The 20,969-nt window shown below is 40.6% G+C and overlaps 1 long non-coding RNA gene across 2 annotated transcripts; it reads left to right on the top strand.

Annotated features, from left to right (window-relative positions):
- The first annotated feature begins 18,415 nt into the window (after positions 1-18,415).
- LOC133801894 (uncharacterized) lies at positions 18,416-20,572 on the top strand. Of its 2 annotated transcripts, none has more exons than XR_009877053.1 (3): positions 18,416-18,541; positions 19,442-19,506; positions 20,554-20,572. It is a non-coding gene; the product is annotated as an uncharacterized LOC133801894 (long non-coding RNA). The 2 variants fall into 2 exon arrangements; XR_009877052.1 differs by lacking the exon at positions 20,554-20,572 and adding an exon at positions 19,931-20,054.
- The last annotated feature ends 397 nt before the right edge of the window (positions 20,573-20,969 follow it).

The raw sequence follows: 20,969 nt of genomic DNA, 5'->3' as shown, positions 1-20,969 counted from the left end.
AATCATAAGTTGTAGCTAGCTTCCTTACTGAGCATTATAGCTCATCAGTTACTCTGTGCGTGTAGGTAAGGGCAAAGCTTAAGGAGCAGTGCAATGAACTGGAGGGGATTCTGTCTGAAGTATGCATATTGTGCAGCAACAGATCTGTAGGGTTGTCAGGGTTCTCTTAAGTTTTTGGTTGAGTCTAGTAACAATTTTATCAATTTCATGTTTACAATTTTTATTTAAAGAAGGCCCTATGGCCACAAATTATTTCTTAAGTTACGTTTAACTACATTTTTCTTTTAAACTATGGGATCCCATCCAAATACTATTTTATTTGAAAGTACTCCAAAGCAAAATTTTCTAAAGTTTACTTAGTTCTTAACATCCGATTTTTACCAAAGTTGATCGTAAGGGTCCAGTTGACCCTGGATAGTCATAGTTGTATGTCGGTGGGTCTAGTTAGGAAAATTCAGGTCGTTACAAACATGGCCCCCTCTCTTGTCCATGTCTTATCTTGAGGTAAACAGGAGTGTAACGACCCAAAATCGATAATAAGGCTTAAGGGCCTTGATTAGTGTGCCTGGAGGGCATAATGGAATTTATGTGTGATTGTATGAGTTTAATGCATGGTTATGATTTAAAGCACGTTATATAACTAATTGAACATTGAGATGCATGACTACGTGGTTAGTATGCATGTTAGGTGAAATAGTTATGCATGTGGACCCCGTTTGCATGATAGGGGTAAATCGGTAATTTTAGCCCGCTGAGGGCATATATGTGATAATTGTAATCCGTGATTTGTACCACGCGAGTGTGGTGTTATTGTTGTGATGCACGTGCCAAGACGGTCCTAGAGAGCAAATTAACTTAAGAGTCACAACGGGATTTCTATACCCTGCTCGGGAGGAGCCTAGGGGTACTTTGGGAATTTTATGGTTAAGATTGAGATTTAGTGGGTATGGTTATTGGTGATTGAGTAACCTGGGTAACCATTAGTTACTGCTGAGAGTAACAAGTTCTAGATAGAAAATGGTAGATATGAAATAGAAATGAAAGGACTTAAGTGCCCTTGAGGTTTAGGTAGGAAAGGTTAGGCAAGGAGGGGCAAAATGGTCATTTGGTTGGGAATTAGATAAATGGCAGCTGGGTTATATGGGGTACACGGTTTGGGGCTTAGTCATTTTGGTCTTGATAGAGTTTGAAGAGAAGAGAAAAGAGAGGGAAAAGCTAGCGCATGAAGAAGAAGAAGATGAGTGGAGGAGCTGAATTGGAGACCTAGGAGATGAAGGAAGCTTAGGGATGGATTCTCCATATGAGGTAAGGAATTTTGTACACATTTAAGGCTTGATTATGTTATGGGTTAAGAAATTTAAGCATGGTTTAAGTTTGAACTTTGAGTTTTTATTTTTCTGAAATTGAAATCAAGGATGTGGATTTTGGGGATTTGATTGTGTGTTTGGATGTCTTTCATGATGTTTATGGGTTGTTAGATGGTCTATTTGATGTTGGAAATTGATTTTGGGGTTTGGGTATTGGCTTGGTATGATTTGGGAAGGTTTTAGCTCGGAGAAAACGCAAGAGAAAACCCAGAATTCTGGGTCTGCGAAGGCGTGCCACGACACAGGTTTTTCGTGCCGCGGCAAGGGAGCCCCTGACTGATGGGTGCCGCGGCACAAGGCCATTTTCAGGTTGACATTTTTGGCAATTTTTGGCAATTTTTGGCCTTTGCTCCGGGGGTTCGGGGGATGTCTCCGGGGTGTTGTTTTAAGGTTTTAGAGGTCCCGAGAGTGCGGGATTGGTCCCGGGAAGTGGTTTTGGGTTGATTAGTATTGAGGGATGTTTCTTGTGTGTTGTGACTAGGTTGTTGGTGAGGCTCGTGCTAGAGGACCGTGCTCGCGGCTTTAGTGCATCAGGAGGCTCGGAATACAGGTAAGAAAACTATAACACCCGTAGGATAGGGCGTGAGCCCATAGTGTGATTGCCGGGCATGGCCCTATATTGCATGTTGCATGATGAGATGATTGCCGGGCATGGCCCTATATTGCATTACATGTTAGGGTGCAGATTTAAATAAATTGGCATTTGTTTGAATGTTGCTTGATTTATGCTATATATGATTATAATGAAATGAACGGCAAGGGCCGAGTGCGGCGTAGGCCGGGTACGGCAGCGGAGCCGGAAGTAACACTAAGCACTTGGGATGCTTATGGTCAGGGCAGGGCCCGGGACCCAGAGGATATGTGTGAGATCCTTGCGGTGAGGACCGAGACCCCAGGCTGCGGTAAGGGTTCTGGGGCGGCAGGGCCGTGTTTGCTTAGTCTAATGGTTGACTTGTTTATCTGTGGATTATCTGATATGATTAACTGTATATTTTGCATATGTTATGAAATGCTTGAGTTTTCTTGCTGGGCTTCGGCTCACGGGTGCTCCGTGTTGCAGGTAAGGGCAAAGGCTGAGTCAACCAACCATGAGTACGGAGAGCGTGAAGCGACGCGTACATGTTTGGCCTGCCCGACTGCTTTGGTTGGGGGTTTATTCGAAAATGGCTGTAATAATCTATGATTTTTATGATTAATCAACTGTAAACTTATTTCAATATGTAAATAGTTTTCAAACCTTATTTTTGGGATCCCAAGTGTTTAATACTAGAAGCTTTTAATGAAACGTCGCATTTTCAAAGATTACAGCCCTAACTTTTAATTAGTCACACTTTTGTTTCAAAACCTCGGTTAGCGAGTTCATTGCACACTGTTTTGTCTTAAAACTCACTTAGTAACGGCTCTAAGGAAGTAGGGCGTTACAACTTGGTATCAGAGCGAGCCAAGGTTTATTGGTTCTGGAGATCGACCGAACATGTACGCTCGATGTCAGTGACAAGCTCGACTCAGGGTTGGTTGGTATGAATAATTGACATGTCTGAATATATGTTTGAATGCCCTGTTTGCCTGCTTATTTATATGGAGAATGAGGAATGAAATGACATATGCATGAGATGCTGTTGGGCTGGGCCCTTGATTATTGCATGTTGAGATTGATGCATGTTGAATAACATTATTATGTATGTGGATGAATATTGGCATAATGGTTTACATATTGAGCTATGTGGTCGATTGTTTAAGTTGAATATGTATGTTATATCCGTTTATTTGCTTGTGTGAAGCATGTTGAGTGTGGATATACTTAGGGATGTTAAATGTGGTAGCTAAATATATGACATTGTGGATTTGACCTAGTATATGCTTGTGTGTGCATTATACCTGTGGATATTTGGACCTAGTGGTGGTTTGGTTCAGAGTAGGAACCACAGAGTTCAGGAGTTGGTCAGTTTTGACAGATGAACTCGAGTTGTTTGTTCCTAGAAGGGTTGGGGACCCGATATTGTGTTGAAAAGAGGGATTCTAGATATAAGTTGGAGTTGAGATCTCTAGTTATCCCTGAGAGCAACAGCAAAGGGGTCACTAGTGTGTGAGTAAGCTGTGGGGTTTGTTAGTTGAGATGGGATAGAAGAACAGCGGATTCTCTGGGGAGATGGCTGATTTAGATGTTTTAACAGTAAGGTTACCGGTGATGGTTTACTGTGAGGTATGGACAGAAAAGGGTATTAAATGAAAGGCTTAAAGGGTGTTAACCTCGGGTTCTGAGGAGAGTTCGAGTTGACAAGGAATTTATCAATAGATGAGCAGAGTTAATTCCACCCTTGGTTAAGAGGATGAGAGATCCTGATTAGAGGGTTGTGTTAAATATTGAGGCAGGGAGATGCCTGGATATGGTACTCGGGCGGAGGTACTGGCTTAATGGGTTGGAAAGAACCTAGATGATGAAGGGTTAGAAGAGATTTTAAAACTGTTTTGTCTTAAAACTCACTTAGTAATGGCTCTAAGGAAGTAGGGCGTTACAAGGAGGCTCTGGTTCTCGAATAACCTTGGTGCGTCCGTCCTATGAGTTACGTCCTTATATCTTTTGTACCTCGGGTTACGTCTTTATTATCCTTAGTGTAGCGTCCCAAAATCTGCTAATAGGGCCTAGGGCCTTGATTAGTGTCCTTGGAGGGAAATAATTGATTTATTATGTTAATATGTGAATTTGATGAGTATGTGATTATAAATGCATGTTTAGGTGAATTAAATATGCATGTGGGCCCCATTTGCTTATTAGGGGCATATTTGTAATTTTAGCCCGTTGAGGGCATAAAGGCAATATATTGTGTATATTGTGATTGATACCACGTGTGAGTGGTGAAGTATTTGTGATGCACGATCCGAGACAGTCCTAGGGAGCAGTTTGGTTAGAGTCACAATAGGGTCAAATACTTGGCTCGGGAGGATTTAGGGGTATTTTGGGGATATTACATGTGTTTAGGATTTATTGAGTATCGGGTAGTAATTTAGTAATGATTTAGATATGCTGGGATTAAATGGGGATTTATAGGAATACTCGGGGACTTAACAGGATTTGGCAATTGACTAAATTGCCCTTGGGTTACTTAAGGTTTACAGATAAGTTTAAGGGGCAGTTTGATTTTTTGGCAAGGGATACGCTTAGGCTCTCTTCGACTGATAGACATTAGAAGGGGTTAGAAGAGAAAAGAAGAATGAAACAGGAGGCTAAATATCTATCTCTCTCCTTCGGTTCCCTCTATCTTCTTCCTTGGTGATAGAAGGCTTGGAGCAAATTGGAAAATTCTGGAGTACCTTGAGGATTTGGGTTGAAGAACTGTTGGATTGGAAGCTTAAAGACTTGGGAAAAACAACTTAGGGTCGAGTTCCATTAAGAGGTAAGATCTCAAACTTGGATTTTCAAGATGAATTCTGTTAGAGTTATAAGCTTGCATGAGGATGAGTTTTAGTGTTTGATATTGGATGTTTTCTATGTATATGGGCTTTTTGCATTGCCTAGGGTATGCCGATAAGAAATTCATGTTCAATTATGAGTTTAATTAATGTTTGAGTTATGAGAATTGAGGGTTTAGACTTGAGGAAAACGCAGGGAAAATGGTGTTTTCTGGGTTTGGAGGCTCGTGCCGCCGCCTTATTCTTCAGGCGCCGCGGCCCGTGTGTGTCAAAGAGGCTGGGAGCCTCTGTCTACCTAGGCGCGCCGCGTCCCAATGTTGGGAATGCCGCGGCTCGTGTCTCCCAGCATGGAGGCATTTTTCCTCTGACTTGGGGCACGCTGTGGTCCTTAAAGGGCTGGGCCACGACCCTAATTCAAAGTATTGGTTGTTTGAAGGATTTTGGCTTGGGAGCCCAAAAGTTAAGACTTGGGAAGGATTTTACCACCCAGATTGGTAGAATCCAAGGTCCCGGAGGCTAGAATTATATCCTGAAGTTATTTATTGGATTAGAGCTTAATGGATGGCTATTGTGAATGTGTTGTGACTAGGTTTTCAGCGAGGCTCAGGTTACAGGACTGTGCTCATGATTGCGATGCTTAAGAAGCTTGGGACACAGGTAAGAAAACTATTGTACCCATAGAGTAGGGTGTGGCCCCATTGTTTTTATTGTAGGGCATGGCCCTTTGTGATTGAATTGTAGGGCATAGCCCTATTGTTTGTGTTTAGTATATGTTTATATATTTTTTGAAATTATGTTATGTATTGCATATTTGTGAATGAACGGCGAAGGCCGAGAATGGCAGGAAGCCGATTACGGCAAGGGGCTGGGAATGGCGTCGAGCACGTGGAGTGCAAAGTTGAGTACGACAAGGGGCTGAGAACAACGTTGAGCATGTGGAGTGCAAGCCATTAGGGCGAGACCCTCTTAGGATGCTGAAGTCATCGTCATGGTGACGACCGCAAACCCTAGCCTAGTAAAGCGCCTGGGACGGCATGGCCGCTATGTGTTTAGTCTATTGGCTGTTTTGTTATATGCTGCTGATAGATATGCATATGTTAATTGTTTTGTGTTGAGTTTTCTTGTTGGGCTACGGATCACGGGTGCTCTATGGTGCAGGTAAGGGCAAAGGAAAGGTCGACCGACCATGATTACGGAGAGCATGGAGTGACAGGTACATGTTCAGCCTGCCTGGCTACCACGACCATGGGTAATTTTGGGAAAATATTATGTATAAACTTGAATTTGTCTCCTAGTCGACCCTAAATGTATTTTGAGGTGTAAATATTTTCTAAACAGTATTTTGGGATCCCAAATGTTTAATTTTTTAAGTATTTTCAATGAATGGTCACATTTTTATATTTAGTGCCTTTAAACGACCTTTCACACAGTTTAGCTACACTTTTAACCTAAAACCTCAATTAGCGAGTGATTGGCACATTATAAACTCACTTAGTAACGACTCTAAGGAAGTAGGGCATTACACTTAGTAACCCCTTTGTCGTGTCGCATTCAACACGCTAACGACACTTTGCTTTTCATACAACATACAAAATACATGCATTATAGTCATATCAACACAAAGGAAATACATGGTTCATCAATTTCATCATATCATCTTAAAATAGCATTTCGCACTTCATATCACATGGTACATCATCATACATAACATTTAACCTCAAACAAACCCATCTTATCTTTCATAACATAAATAAATAGAATTCTATCTAACTTCCTTACCTTAGGTCCAAAGAAAAGCAAAAATGGAACAAACTTCACAACGAGCCTAGAATCATAATCAATTAGTATTCTTTAGCATCACATGGGATTTCTTGTACCTAATACATATACCCCATGTGTGCATGGGCCATGCACACATGGTGCAATTTACACATAATTTCGAAACATGTACATTTTCATAGAAAATCATAAAAGAATAATGCTAATTCTTCTTATTAACTCTTCATGGTTACAAAGTAAAAATCACATGTTTAATTAAAAGGCATATATTTGAACGTAAAAATACATTTGCATACGACATGCTTACGTGGGAGCGTTCTTAAAATCTAATGTTTTAAAACGATAATTCCTACATGCTTATTTCTTGCCTCCTCAAACAAAATTCAACGACATACTTTATTTACCATTAATTGTTTTTCTAAATCCCAAAATTTGTTATACAAATTTTAATACAATATATTTATTTTATAAAATAATCCATTAAGCCTTTTCTAATTTCTCATAAAATAATAATTTCATTTATCATTTAAATAGCAAAAAAAATGAGACAAATTTAGTGGCTATTTAGAATAACTAAATAAGTTTCTTGTTCCCTTTTAGAAAATAATTTTACTCATCTCTTAAAAAATGACTTGTTTATAAATGTGAAAATTCATAAATAAAGTGTGAAAATTACATTTTCATATATATTATTTAAGACTTAATTTATTGGGGGTGTTTGACTAACTTATTTTAAATTATAAGACATTTTTCTTTTAATCACCCAAAGTTTCAGCAAGCTAAATATTTGTTTCATATCACAAAATGAATTTAAACCATATTCTTTTTTACATTTTAAATAAAAAAACTGCACATAAATAATAGTGTGAAAAAATACATATTTTTATTTGAAAATACTACATTTTTTCATATACATAGCTAGGGTTCAATTTATTTGATGCACTTGTTTTACTTATCTCATATACAATATGTTTCTTATTATTAACTAACAGTTCCAACAAGTATTTATTTAATTATAATCACAGTCTTGGATTAAAACAATATTTTCTTTCATAAAATATACAGAAAAAAAAACTGCACACATTAGAATGAAGAAAAATGCATAATATCTTGTGAAATGTACCCCTTTTGCTTGTCTTGGTTTTAAAATGTGAATTACCAAAACTTGATTGATTCTCTTGCAAAATTATATATATATTTCAAGAGAAGGCATAACAAAATTAACAAGCATAAAATTGAAACACATGCTTATATGCACCTCACTACACATTTAAATATGTAAAACTCACAACCTTAACTCAAACAAGTCTAGGCCACAATATACACCCATGGCCGAAACCCCTACACTGACTTTAGCGTCACTTTTTGCAACTTTTATCATAAGACACCATGTCTCTTTAAACCTATATGCTCCCATTTAATCTTTCACACGGATATGTTCAAATAATTAAATAAATACATACATAAAACTCTTAACAATTTAAAAGAAACATTAGCTTACAAAATATGGAAATAACACATATTCTACTCTAACATGCTTCCTAATAAAACAAGAACGTACCTATGACAATAACATGCAACAAGATCATGATTTCCAAAGGAGGCACTAGCCTAAATCCATATTCTCAAAACAATAATTAATCTTTCTAAACCCATAATAAAAAAAAGAGATCCTTAGCATGTTTCTAAAATGCAAGTATCAAATTATATATACTATTTCATTATTCAATATAATATCTCTAATCTACAACAAAGCAATAACTCCTCCAAAACTAAAGATCCAACATGTATATATTTTGTCAAAACACAAATCAATAGTACAAAGCCACAATCAAACAACAAAAAGGCTAGGAATTCTCATTACCTCTCTTGATAAAATTAAGGACCCAAAAACTATGGCCACTCTCTTGAACATACCTAGTGTTTTCGAAACCCACATCAAGAAAAGAGAAGAAAAAAAAATATACTCTTAGAATCAATGGAAGAAGAAGATTAATGAAATCAATACTTACCCCTTAGGGATTTCGAAATCCCTAACTACTGCTTCCCCGTGGTTTCTTTCTTTCTCTCCTTCTTTCTTCCTTCCCTCTCCCACAAGCTCTCTCTCCCCTCTCTCTTTCTCTCTCTAGGTGGACGGTTGTGGTATAGAGAAGAGATGAGCAAAAATGCTCTCTAGAGTTCTAAGGTTCCATTTATAGTGTCCAGGGTTTTCCAATATAAAGAAAAGGCAACCTATTTTCTATTAATCCTTTATTTCCTTTAAACAATAAATCAAAATAAAATCAAACAATAATTGTACTCAGCCAATCAAATCCTTTAGACAATTTACAACACACTAACTTCTCTTTTTTTTTTTCCTTCCTTGGCACACCACACTAACAAGGAAATGTCAAATTTTCGTAGTTCCAGGGTCCTACCACTTGGGACTAGATTTTGGCTCTTATTCGTTGAGTTTTGGGAAAAACTATCTTTCACAAAAGATGTAGATAATTAAATTATCTTTCTAGGAGTAAAAGGGTTACCCAAATTAGATGCCTACAGATCAAGTTATACATGTTTTACTATGGCTGGGTCCAGAATTATGGGAATTAAAAAGAAAACAACTTCGTAGCATTTGCTTTCCATTTGTTTCTTGTGTGAACACAAGCCTTCTAGAGCCTTCTCTCTTTATTTCTCTCATTGTTTTCATTTTCTTTTTATTTATATATTTTTTCTAAATAAATAAAATATATCTAATAAAAGGAAAATAATAAATTGTGTATGTTTACCGAGATTTTCGGAAACGATATTAATAAAAATTAAGCGAGATTAATGATAAGGGATTTGGAAGATATAAACAAGATTTTTACGTGGTTGGGGCGTTAATGAGCCTTAGTGCACGAGACAGTTGTATTAGAGCTTGGAAAGTCTATAACAATGGAGTTTTTCTCTTTGTTTTAACAGAGTAACTGTATACGAGCCAAAAAGACATCCCTTCTCCAGTGCTCTGTCACCTGTATTTATAGGCTCACAGGAGCACTGGGCTTGGGCCGGGCTGACGTAGGCCCAACAAAGATATAAATACCATTGGCTTCTCTATCGGAAGCCCAATACAAAGGATGAAAATATAAAAGACAAACAATGATAAGAGCCCACTGGGGCAGCCCAAAACTTGTATATCACCCGACAAAATGGGGCTTTTGGTCTGGGCATTCCGTGTTACGAGGCAGATTCAGGGGAAAAGATCAGTCAGGGTAGTGGCAGCACAGGTCTGAACCAGCGCAGTGAAATCCCGAGGTGGCTTTTTCCGCAGGTGAAACGTGGGGACAATTCCCACGCTTTATGGGGCGGAGTCAGGGTCACGGAGGCTTTATCCTGCCAACCCTGAGGACCTGACCCGGGTTCGTTTACCTTTGTCCCTCTTCGTTTACCACAAGCTCGGATCATCTACATTGAGCCTAGATCGTTTACCAGGCTTTGGGACTGTTTGCATACATCTCGACCGTAACCCCAAACAGTTGTTCGTCTCCCCGATGATCGCCTCAGATCATTCTTCATGGACACCTCCCGGGCCTGGACCCACACTTGGGTCATCGATGTTTGTCACTCCCTGCCAAACGGGCATGGGCCAACCCCAATTGCCCAGTTAGTGGGCCTGGACCACCGTCTCGGGCCCAAGGCAGGAAATGGGGATAACATTTACCCCCAAGCCTTCACCTAGGTCTGCGAGGTGGAGGCTTGTCTTGCTCCCGGATATTCCACGATTATCTTCCTAGTTCCTGCTCAGAATCGTAGGTTCATGGCAAGGGCCAGTGCGCGCTGGACGCACGCAAGCCTGGACCATTACCAATGTCCGGGTCCGTTTACCGAAGTCCCATTTTGTGACGAGGGACACACGTGTCGCCCAGCGACTACTGCAACGATGGCACTTGACCTCAAAAGGTCATCTAACAACCTCGAGGGTCACTAGGCCTAGGCTAGTGCGTCAGCGCGGATTCTGAAGCGTCTCATCCGCATGGGGGTCCTTTATTAATGCTTCTGCACTGAGGTGGACCGTAGGATGGGGTGACCTTTGAAATTCATCTCTCCTGGGACGTCGAATTGAAATGGAAAGGATCTCGCACTCGAATGGACTCATTAATGCCCCTGCACGTCCTGGACCGTCCGATGGGGGATTTCCTATCCACTGGATCAGAGACCAGGATTTGGGTCTCTATAAATACTCCTCAGGCATTCATTTGAAACTTTTACACTCTTGAGCCATTCTAAGAACTCAAAGGATTTGTTTATGTCCGATCTTGCCGATGACATCATCCACCGTCTGCTTCTTTTGCGTCATCGCCTTTTTTCAACAGTTCCAGCATCTGCACTTCTGCTTGAGTGCACATCCTCAGCCTATCCTGTCGACAAGCACCATCTTTCACGGCCAGCCATTCACAGTAAGTCCTTCTGTCCTCCACCTTAATAGATATATGAACGTAGGCTGTCTTTTTGCTCAAATGTTTAGGCTGCTAGAACTTGTTTACGCTTAGGAATAGTGCTAGGAAGGCTGCCTGGTCCGGGTCACTCTGAGTTTGGATGCTTCCAGACAGGTGATGGAACCTATTTAGTAGCCCATTTTTCGTTCCCGATCTAGGTTTCGTGGTTCTCTGGTGTACCCGGACCTGATCCGGAGGGGACATCAAGCAGTTTGTAGGAGGCCCCTCGTACCTTAACCGACTTTCTTGGGTTTTGGTATTGACTACTTGGTTTATCTTTTCTTTGCTCCTAGATCATCAGCCATGACGTCGGGTGTCACCCTTCATTTGGAGGAGGAAGTCAACAGGGCCCCCTTCGTCCTTCTCGGGTACCGGACCCCTAAAGGCAACAGATGGGAGATGGACATGGTACCGAATGATGTACGTTCTGGAGAAACGCCTGGGCATAGAGTCCACTCCCGGACTCTTCCGTAACCGCCTGGGCAGGAAAGAGGAGCGGGCGCACACCTCCGTGAACGGGTTCAGGGCATGGAGCGCAGGCCACATCAGTGCGAGAGCGACTCTCCAGCTTCATGATTACTTCGTGCAGTTCCTAACATACGTGGGGATCACACACTTCCAGCTTCTGCCCCAATCCTATGGATTGCTTGCGGGATGGCGCGTCTTCTGCGCTGCGAAGGAGATCGCGGAGTTGATCCCCGCGAAAATCTTGTACTTTTAAAAGATGGAATCGCAGGTTAACGCCAAGGACAAGACCTTGGACGGCTTCTACAGGCTGAAGCCGCGGGGCAGCTACCCTACTCCTACAAGCGCCTGGAAGCATCCCCCAAACGTCTGACATTACTGTTCATGATGTCTGGGTTCCTCGTGGAGAAGAACCCCACGCTACTGCTGGACTTCCAGTGAGTGGGTAAGTGCTTTCTCGACCCTACTTGGTCGGTTTATCTTTTTCTTTTCCTTTTTTATTTCTCACTGTATCACCTCGGGCGGCAGGACCTTTCGCCCAGACTCCTCTCACCCAGTTCATCTTGGACTGGAAGAGGCTTTACTCCGCGCTGAGTGCGGAGGACCTGGACGTAGGGGGCTACGTCAACACCGACAACCTCCGACTGGTCGGATTGCTCGCAGCCCACCAGACTATTGATGCCCCAAGCCTTCAGGGCATACAGTGCGAGAAGAATCCCACCATAAGGGAGCAATTGGCCCTGGAACACGTCAAGGAAGTAGAGGCTGCGACACTTGTGGACGCGGCCAAGCGAAAGAGGGACTTGGCCTAGTCGGAGGCAGCTGCTTCTGAGGAACTGGAAGCCCTCTTCGAGGAGGTACTGCCGAACATGGGGTCCCCCGGGGCTAGCGAATCAGGGCGAGGTAACTCATCTTTGATCTTAACTTATGCTCCCCAAGTTGGGGAATTAGCTAGGGATAGGCTAGCACTTCGAGGCCCTGTGTTCGGGGCTGACAGGGAGACGAGAACTTCGTCACCCGTCCCTGCAGGCTTGGAAACTCTCATGTACTTGTCCAGGTTCCTCCAATACGGGAATTTCCTAGACCTGGACGACATGGGGGATCGAGTCTACTCCTTCACGTTAGATGAGTTGAGTCATGTCCGGGGCTTAGATAAGGGTTTGTCCCGAGCCATTCTAAGTTTTGACTTCTCTATTCTCTTGTTAATTGTACTGACTCCTTTTCATTTGCATTTGTTGCAGGAGACTCCGACATGTCTGATCTCGTGGATGATATGAGGCAGCTTCTCGAAGTTCGGGCGGCGAGGGCGGCCAGGGTCGCGGCAAAAAAGGCTGCCCAGAAAACACCCGAGGCGCCGGGCCCGGACCACTCCCGGAACAAGGAGATGCCGGGGGCGGATCCTCGACCCGGTGAGGTTGCAATTGCTCGGTTCCTGTTGCGGCCGTGGGTCCGGCCAGCGTTCCCGGCTTCGCTCAACCCCCGGTAATCGATCTGGAGCCGAAACCTACGATAAGCCAGAGTTCCGGGAAGAGGGCCGCGGACTTAAGCGCGGTGGAGGCCGAAACCGGGAACAAGAGGCCCCGTACGAGGCGGGCTGGCTTGGATGGAGAGTCATTTGGGGAATGTCACCTCATCGCGAAGGAGATTCCGGTAACACCTGTCCTTCCCACTCATCCGGCCCTACCTGAGGAGGGGGAAGCCGTCTTGCGGGACGAGCAGTCCAAGCTCATTTCCCGGGCCTGGGAGAGTGGCTTGGAAAGGAGGGATGAGACCTACAAGGCCCTGAAGATTTTTCGTCAGGTTGAGTTCGCTGAGCGCCCGGCGGCCTTTAGTGTCCCACGGCCGATCGTGGATCGGCCAGTCATGGAGATGGGTTTTCGCCCTAAGCTGGGGCAGGACACGACCCCATTCGCGGCGGACCTGCTGGACCAGGTGGGGAACACCATGTTCAACCTTCAACTGAAATGGTATGCCACCATCGCCAAACCGGACATGTTGTTCATCTCCCAGGCTCTCCGCCATTAGGCCACCGCTGTAAGTTTGCTTCGTGGCTTTTTCTTCCCCCTTTTTTTTTGTTTAATAAGGATTCTTCTAACTTTGCTCTGCTCCAGGATGCTCTGCTGTCCCATCGGAATGCTGACCTAGTGGTCGAGGCGGCCATGAAGATGGAGACGCTCCAACTGGAGCTGGAGGCGACCGTGAATCAAAGGGAGGCCACCAAGGAGGCCCTGGCCAGGGAGACAGCCCAGGCAAAGGAGTCTTTGAACAAAGCGGTTGCTCAGGCCGACGCAGACCACGCAGAGTTTGACCGAGTCAAGGCTAGGCTTGAAGAGGCCATGTCCCGAAAAGAAACCGAGGCTAATGAGAAGGTAGCCCTTATGGAGGCGAAGCTTCTCAGAGCAAAGGCTACACAGGAGGCGGCTACGACTCAGTCTGTCTGGGACCGGGAGAGGGTCCAAGGCTTGGAGGCCCGGGTCCGTGAGCTGGATGGCTCTCTTCGCAAGGAGAAGGTGGCGCATGACGAGACTCGCCGTGGAAAGGAGCGGGTGGATGACATGTTGCACGTCACCTTCGAGGAGGACATCTACATGGCTTGGCGCAAAGACAAAAGCATGAACCTTCTGATCTTTCCCGACTCGGACTCGAAGAGAGTCGAATTTGAGGCCAAGGAGAAGGAAGATGCAGAGCTTCTACAGGATGAAGCCTAGTCCCGGACTTTCACCTCGCCCTTTTTTTTTATTATTTTGTAATAACTTTTACGGACGCGTACACGTTCGAGACAATTTGTAGTGCCTTATCCGATTTATGTTATTTCTGTGTTTTTTTTTATATCACCGTGCATGACTGATTCTGAGGGTTTGGTCTCGGTTCCAACGGCCTGGACTAGACTATTCCTGACTTTAGCTAGTCAAATTGTTTCAATCTTGTCATCCAGGGTCCAATGGCCTACTCGTCCAATCTTCAACCTTGAAAACCTGACGGCCTGGGCCAACGAGGTTCGAATAGTTTACTGTGAAACCTAGTTCCCTCACTCTACCAGGTGCAGGCCATGGCCTTGCCCGGGGGTATATCATATGCTCTTCTCTCCCGAACATTGTTCATCCGGGGCGGGACAACCACGAGGCTTGGTCCTCTTTTAATTTATATCCCCGGACATTGTTCGTTCGGGGCGGGACCAGCCCAAGGCTTGGTCCTCTTTTAATTATACCCCCGAACATCGTTCGTCCGGGGTGGGACCAGCCTGAGGCTTGGTCCTCTTTTAATTATACCCCTGGACATCGTTCGTCAAGGGCGGGACCAGCATGAGGCTTGGTCCTCTTTTAATTTATACCCCCAGACATCATTCGTCTGGGGTGGGACCAGCCCGAGGCTTGGTCCTCTTTTAATTATACCTCCAGACATCGTTCGTCCGTGGCGGGACCAGCCTGAGGCTTGGTCCTCTTTAATTTATACCCCCGGACATCGTTCGTTCGGGGTGGGACCAGCCTGAGGCTTGGTCCTCTTTTAATTTATACCCCCGGACATCGTTCGTCCGGGATGGGACCAGCCCGAGGCTTGGTCCTCTTTTAATTTATACCCCCGGACATCGTTCGTCCGGAGTGGGACCAGCCTGAGGCTTGGTCCTCTTTTAATTTATACCCCCAGACATCGTTCGTCTGGGGCGGGACCAATCTAAGGCTTGGTCCTCTTTTAATTTATACCCCCAGATATCTTTCATCTGGGGTGGGACCAGCCCGAGGCTTGGTCCTCTTTTAATTTATACCCCCAGACATCATTCGTCTGGGGTGGGACCAGCCCGAGTCTTGGTCTAACAGAGTCTGTACCCCCCAGACCTTGTCGGGACTAGCCTGAGGCTTGCGCCCCGCCTGGTATTTGTTCATACCGGGGATACCCCCCACAAGTGAGCGGAGACTGGTCTGGGGTCACTTGAGTAGAATTTTCATTGTTTGATAACATTTCTTTATGGCGTTTTGCACACGCATAGTAAGGAAGGTATTATGGAAACTGGAAAGGCTTCTTAGATTAGCTGGGGGCTGATGCCATTGTCTTACATAGGAATGGTCTAGAATCTGTGAAACTGAGACACTAAAACACAACTAACAAAGAATAGCACCACATTAACTGAACCATTTATTACTCATGTAGAATAAATCCCAATCTCGAGTTTTGAACTGTGGAGTGTATGTATGTTTATGTTTCTTTGTTTTTGTATTGGAGATATGATGTTTTAGTTTGATGCAACTATCATAGGAGTACAAAACTATTATTTTATGTTAAACTGATTTATCTTATGATTATGATTAAATAAAAAATTTCACAGCCATAAATGGCTACTATAATATTTGGCTATATTGTTTTTATTAAATGGTCTCCATATAAGTTGGCTCACCATTTCGCAAGAGCCTTATCTTTCCAATCATATCATGTTCTCAAAAGTGTTGATGTCTTTGATAGATGATTATTATGATTAACAAAGAGAAGTTTTGTTTACTAAAAAAAAATGATAATGATATAGCTTTGAGGAGATAAGTTTTATGTACATAATGTGATTAGTTTTTTTTGGCATCAGCTGCTATAATTTGACCCGTGTATAGAAAAAATTCAAAATCAGCTTCAGAAATTTCACATGGGTCTTAGCAATATCATCACATTTTCTTGGGTCTTTGTAATAATATGGCTAAGACCCATATTTGGCAATTTTTAATCCATGTGAAAATTTTCTTATGGGATATTTTCTTAGGTTGAGTTTAAGTATTTATGTTGCTAGAATAATTGATTGTTCGATTAAAAATTTCATTTGCTTGATTATATTTATTATATTCATACAGTTCCTAACACAGACCACTCTTGCAATGGGGATTGGATCAGACTAGGTGCTGGTTCAATCAATATTCCCTCTTCACTATGATGTTCTTTCCCTAGTCTATTTATAAGTACTTTGTTCAGTTTGTTCTTGATATATTGTCAATCCATTTTCCTCAATTTAAACCATTTTATTATACTTTATTTGATATAAGAACAGAGAAGCTATCCATGAAAAATGTTTGGGTGCATGTGATACTCTTACTAATATATTTGGTCTTTAATCTATATGAGAGTTTGCTTAATGTTTGGGACCCTGACCCTGACCTTGTAATTCTGAAATGACTTACAGACAAGCTGCATCTCATGACGATCAATGACCTTAAAAGGGAGTCAGTTGCTTTCCATGAAATGTTTATCACAAGTGATGAAGTTCCAGGGGACTCATTTCAAAAGATGTCATCCTAACCCAGCAAATGATGCCCCTGAAAGTGATAAGGACTTGGTTAAGCACATATCTCCTGTTATTCCAGATGATTTTAGGTGCCCAATATCACTTGAGTTGATGAAAGACATTGTGATTGTCTCCACTGGACAGGTAATAATATCAAGTCACTGCCTTCACATATTATAACATGTGTATATTGACAATCATTTTAATTTTAATTGTCTAACCTTTTTGCAGACATATGAAAGATCCTGTATTCAAAAGTTGATAGACATACCTGTCAGTACCAGGGATTGCGTGTCCTCGTCCAGTAACAGGTCTACTCTAGTTATCCATTTTCTCAAGTAGGACTAGTTATTTTTATTTTTTAATATAATGAAGAAATCTACTTTTAGGTTGGTGATTTATGGCTTGTTCGGAGATTCAAATGGATGTAAAGAACGAAGATTATGTAACTATATGGGTGTCTAAGATATGGAAAGACAGTCAATTAACATTTTTAGTATGCGACTTCTAGGGGCTTAGGTTTGTTTTCTATATACTTAATTTCTCTGCCAGAACATTATTTTGCTATAGGACATAATTTCTTTTAGGCATATAAATCAATATCCTTAATGCTCAATGCCCTTGGTATACAAATGTGTATATATATATTTATATACAAGAGCAAGTTTAATTGAGTTCAAATATATCACTGAGAATTTTGTTGCTGTAGATGGGAATGCTTGATTTTTTTTTTGACTTTTGGTAATTGGAATGATGGTGGGAACCAAGATATAGAAACATTTTAAAGTTAGATACTGATAGTCTAAAGAAGAAGAAACTAAAGAAAGCATTAATATTCATGTACAGAGTCATTTGTTATCATAAGACATTTTACTATCCAAAAAGATAACAACTCAGTAACATGGCCCTAGCCATTTGCAGTCACAGATTGGCCTATTGTTTGAATTTGGTCTTCTTGTCTTATATAACTGAACTATTCACAAACAAGATCATCAATTCATATTCCTTCTTATGCTATAAATGTTCAATTTTAGTGATTCTATTTTAATATGAGTTGCATGACACAACTTTGTTTCAATGTTTCTGGTTTTAAAGAATTGTCCATCTGAGCATTACACACTCTAATATCAATACCTCATGATTAGCACTATCTGCAACTTTTGAGGCTTAAATTATACTTGAAAGTTATCTTTGTTATATTACAGCTTTATTTAACTTTTGAGGCTTAAGTTAAAAAAAATTGATGAGAAATAAAGAGACTCTAGTTTGTTACAGAAGATGATCTATAAAAATAAAGGTCTCTCCCCATCATTCTGTGCTATTGGGGGCTATTGTTTTTCATCATTTTTCAGTTTCTGGTAGAGGAACTTGAAAAGGAGATAGTTTTTGTTGTGCCAAGTATATCAGGAAGAACACCACAAAACAAAAGCTTTAATCAAGATACAAATTTAAAGACCAAAAAAATTGATCAAACAAATAACAGTAAAACAAAGAATAACAAAATAACAGGAAACAACACACAAGAATTTACTTGGTTCGAACTAGAGCAGAATTGCTACTAGTCTACATCTAAGGGGCAGCCACTATTATTGATTCTTTCTTGATTGTGATAACTGTTAGTGATAAATTGCTATAACCTTGATTGAAATATCTTCTGATAGAGCAAAGAAGGTTATGATACTTTTACTTCTTCATGGATTAACATATATTGAAGTTGTGACAATAATATTATTGATTTTCACAGGTATATGTAGAGGTTTTTGCAGGAGCAATGCTTTTATTAGCTGGAGCACTAGCTTGTTATGGTAAGCAATTTTCGTTGAAGTTTACCTGCTTTCAATTGTTAGAAGTTCTAGTTATCATTTGTTTTGTTCATTTTCTAGTAATTTTTGTTTCGGTGTAGGAACTAATTAGGTCATTGTTGGTTACTTTTGCTTGATGGGATGACCCAATACACAGTTTTTGTATTATGGTGTCAGAACTTATTACACTTCACAAGATGCTATTGACTTATTTTTAGTTGAATGAAGTAATATAAAGGTTAATACTTAAAAGAACCGGAATTCCACTTGCTTCCATATTTACAAGAATATGCAATTTAAGTATGATGTATCTCATTTACAATAAATAAAATAATAATTTGTGACAACTATAAAACTATAAAATATGTCAAGCAAAAGTAAAGGATTTGCCCCAAATTAACAAGACCTCACATGTAATTTCAAATTCAACACTGATGCTTCTTTGATTTTCTCTATTACATTGAGGCGTTAATATTGACTCAGATTGTTTCAATTGATTAAGAAAGTTTGAGTTACCCATTTTTTTCTCAGAAACTGATGGTTTTAATTCCTTCCAAAGAAATCCTAGAGAAAAAATAAAATCATGATCATTAGAGTCTATTTTTAATGGATTTTGTTATTTGTATTTTTCATCATAAGGTCAAAGTGTTTATATATAATGAACTCTCAAGAGAAGTCACTATTTGGACACTTTTCCATATGTTTGATTTTTTAGAAATTGGAAAAGCACAGGTTATTTTACACATGTTTTCTTTTACCATTAATGCATGCTAATTATTGTTTGATTATTCTGTTTTGTGGTGCGGTGAATACTTTTTACGATCAAAACAAATTACTTGGGTCCTTTATTATTATTATTATTATTTAAGTTATAATTTTTTTTTTGTCTTTCTTTTTTTCAAGGAATATTACTATGCCTGAAAATGAGCAAAGTCAGAACTGAAAGAGCTTCTTCAGAGCTTTGGAAGGTACTTTTTTCCAATTCATTCTTAATATGATATTACCTTCTTTCTTAGTTGCTTTGAGTTTTGCCATCTCTGATGCTAAACATATTAAGAACTCTTGACCAACCAAGAGGGTTTCTTCAGGTTTTATTTTCATTTTATTCAAGAAAAAAAAATGTAATGACAAAACATATAGAAACAAATGGAACTTCCAAAACATATAGATTGCCAAGGTTCTATTGTTAGATCTCTCCTTAGCCCCCCTAATGATTACTTGGAGTTAAGCATTGATTAGTAGAGTTAGATGTAAATTTTCTTCTTGATAATAAATAATAGCTCTTACAGGTTCAACATGGTTAAAAGATTGTTCTTCTCTCTAGTAAAATGCTCTTGGGAGAATTGGTAAATTGTCTGTTGATTTGTTTTATTCACTTTTGTGTGCTTCTAGGTTCATCAATCCCCTCAGCCTTTTTATTATGGGTAATGAGAGAAGCACCACCATTAATAATAGCTTATGTACAACAAGAATCAGCTACATTAACTTTCGTAAGTGATAGTACAGCAGCAATACCAAATCCTCAGGATTGGACGACTGCGCCAAGTGTGAGAAACCAGGTTTGTATTATTCTCCCTTCATATTCTTCATCTATGTCGTGTATATAGACACTGATAAAGTCAAGCTTTTGGAGTTGTTTATGTATCAAAGTTGAAACTTTGTTAATGATTTTATGAACCATATTTGAAAAATAAAATTTCATCAAGGTGATAAAGTCAGAGTAGTACAGACTCTACTGTTTGTTGAAGGAATTAACACACTTCTTCAAAGTCACTTTTGAACCAGACTACCTACTGTTATTGGAGGGTCTTATGCATTCATGGTCCCTATTATATCTATCATTCATGATTCATCATTGGCTAGTATTGAGGACCCTCATATCGTAACTGCAACCCTTCTATTCTTGAATAAAGCATTTCCTTTTCCTTGATATCACTAAAGCATTCTTTTATGGTATGACTTCTTTGCTATCTATGCGTTGTAAGGAAGCTTACTTTTCTTGTACATTTTTCTAGAGATTTCTCAACACCATGAGAGCAATCCAAGGTGCTTTGATAGTAGCGTCAAGCATACAGATTATCCTAGGATATAGTCAAATTTGGGCCATCTATTCTTGGTAAGATTTATCTATCTTGGATTTAGAGGTAGTTGATTCAGGTATAATGCTGAAACCTGAAAACAACAGTATAATAGCTTGTGATTCTTGCTATTCAAATGGTTCTTTAGAGGGAATAAAAATTGGATGGTTCCTATTCCAAGGGAGAAAACAATGATTCCCTTGTTTTTAAGTGTCAAGTGCAGTACCAATCTTTCAAAATCTTGATATTTCTATGCAATTCATTGTATTGAACTTGGTTTGGTCACATTTTTAGTCTTACTGAACAATTTTCTCTAGTTCAGACATGATATGGACTAGTCCTTTATGAATGCT

The sequence above is a fragment of the Humulus lupulus genome, chromosome 9 (genome assembly GCF_963169125.1).
Source record: "Humulus lupulus chromosome 9, drHumLupu1.1, whole genome shotgun sequence".
Taxonomy (NCBI): Eukaryota; Viridiplantae; Streptophyta; class Magnoliopsida; order Rosales; family Cannabaceae; genus Humulus; species Humulus lupulus.
This window is presented reverse-complemented; position numbering and strand designations above follow the sequence as displayed.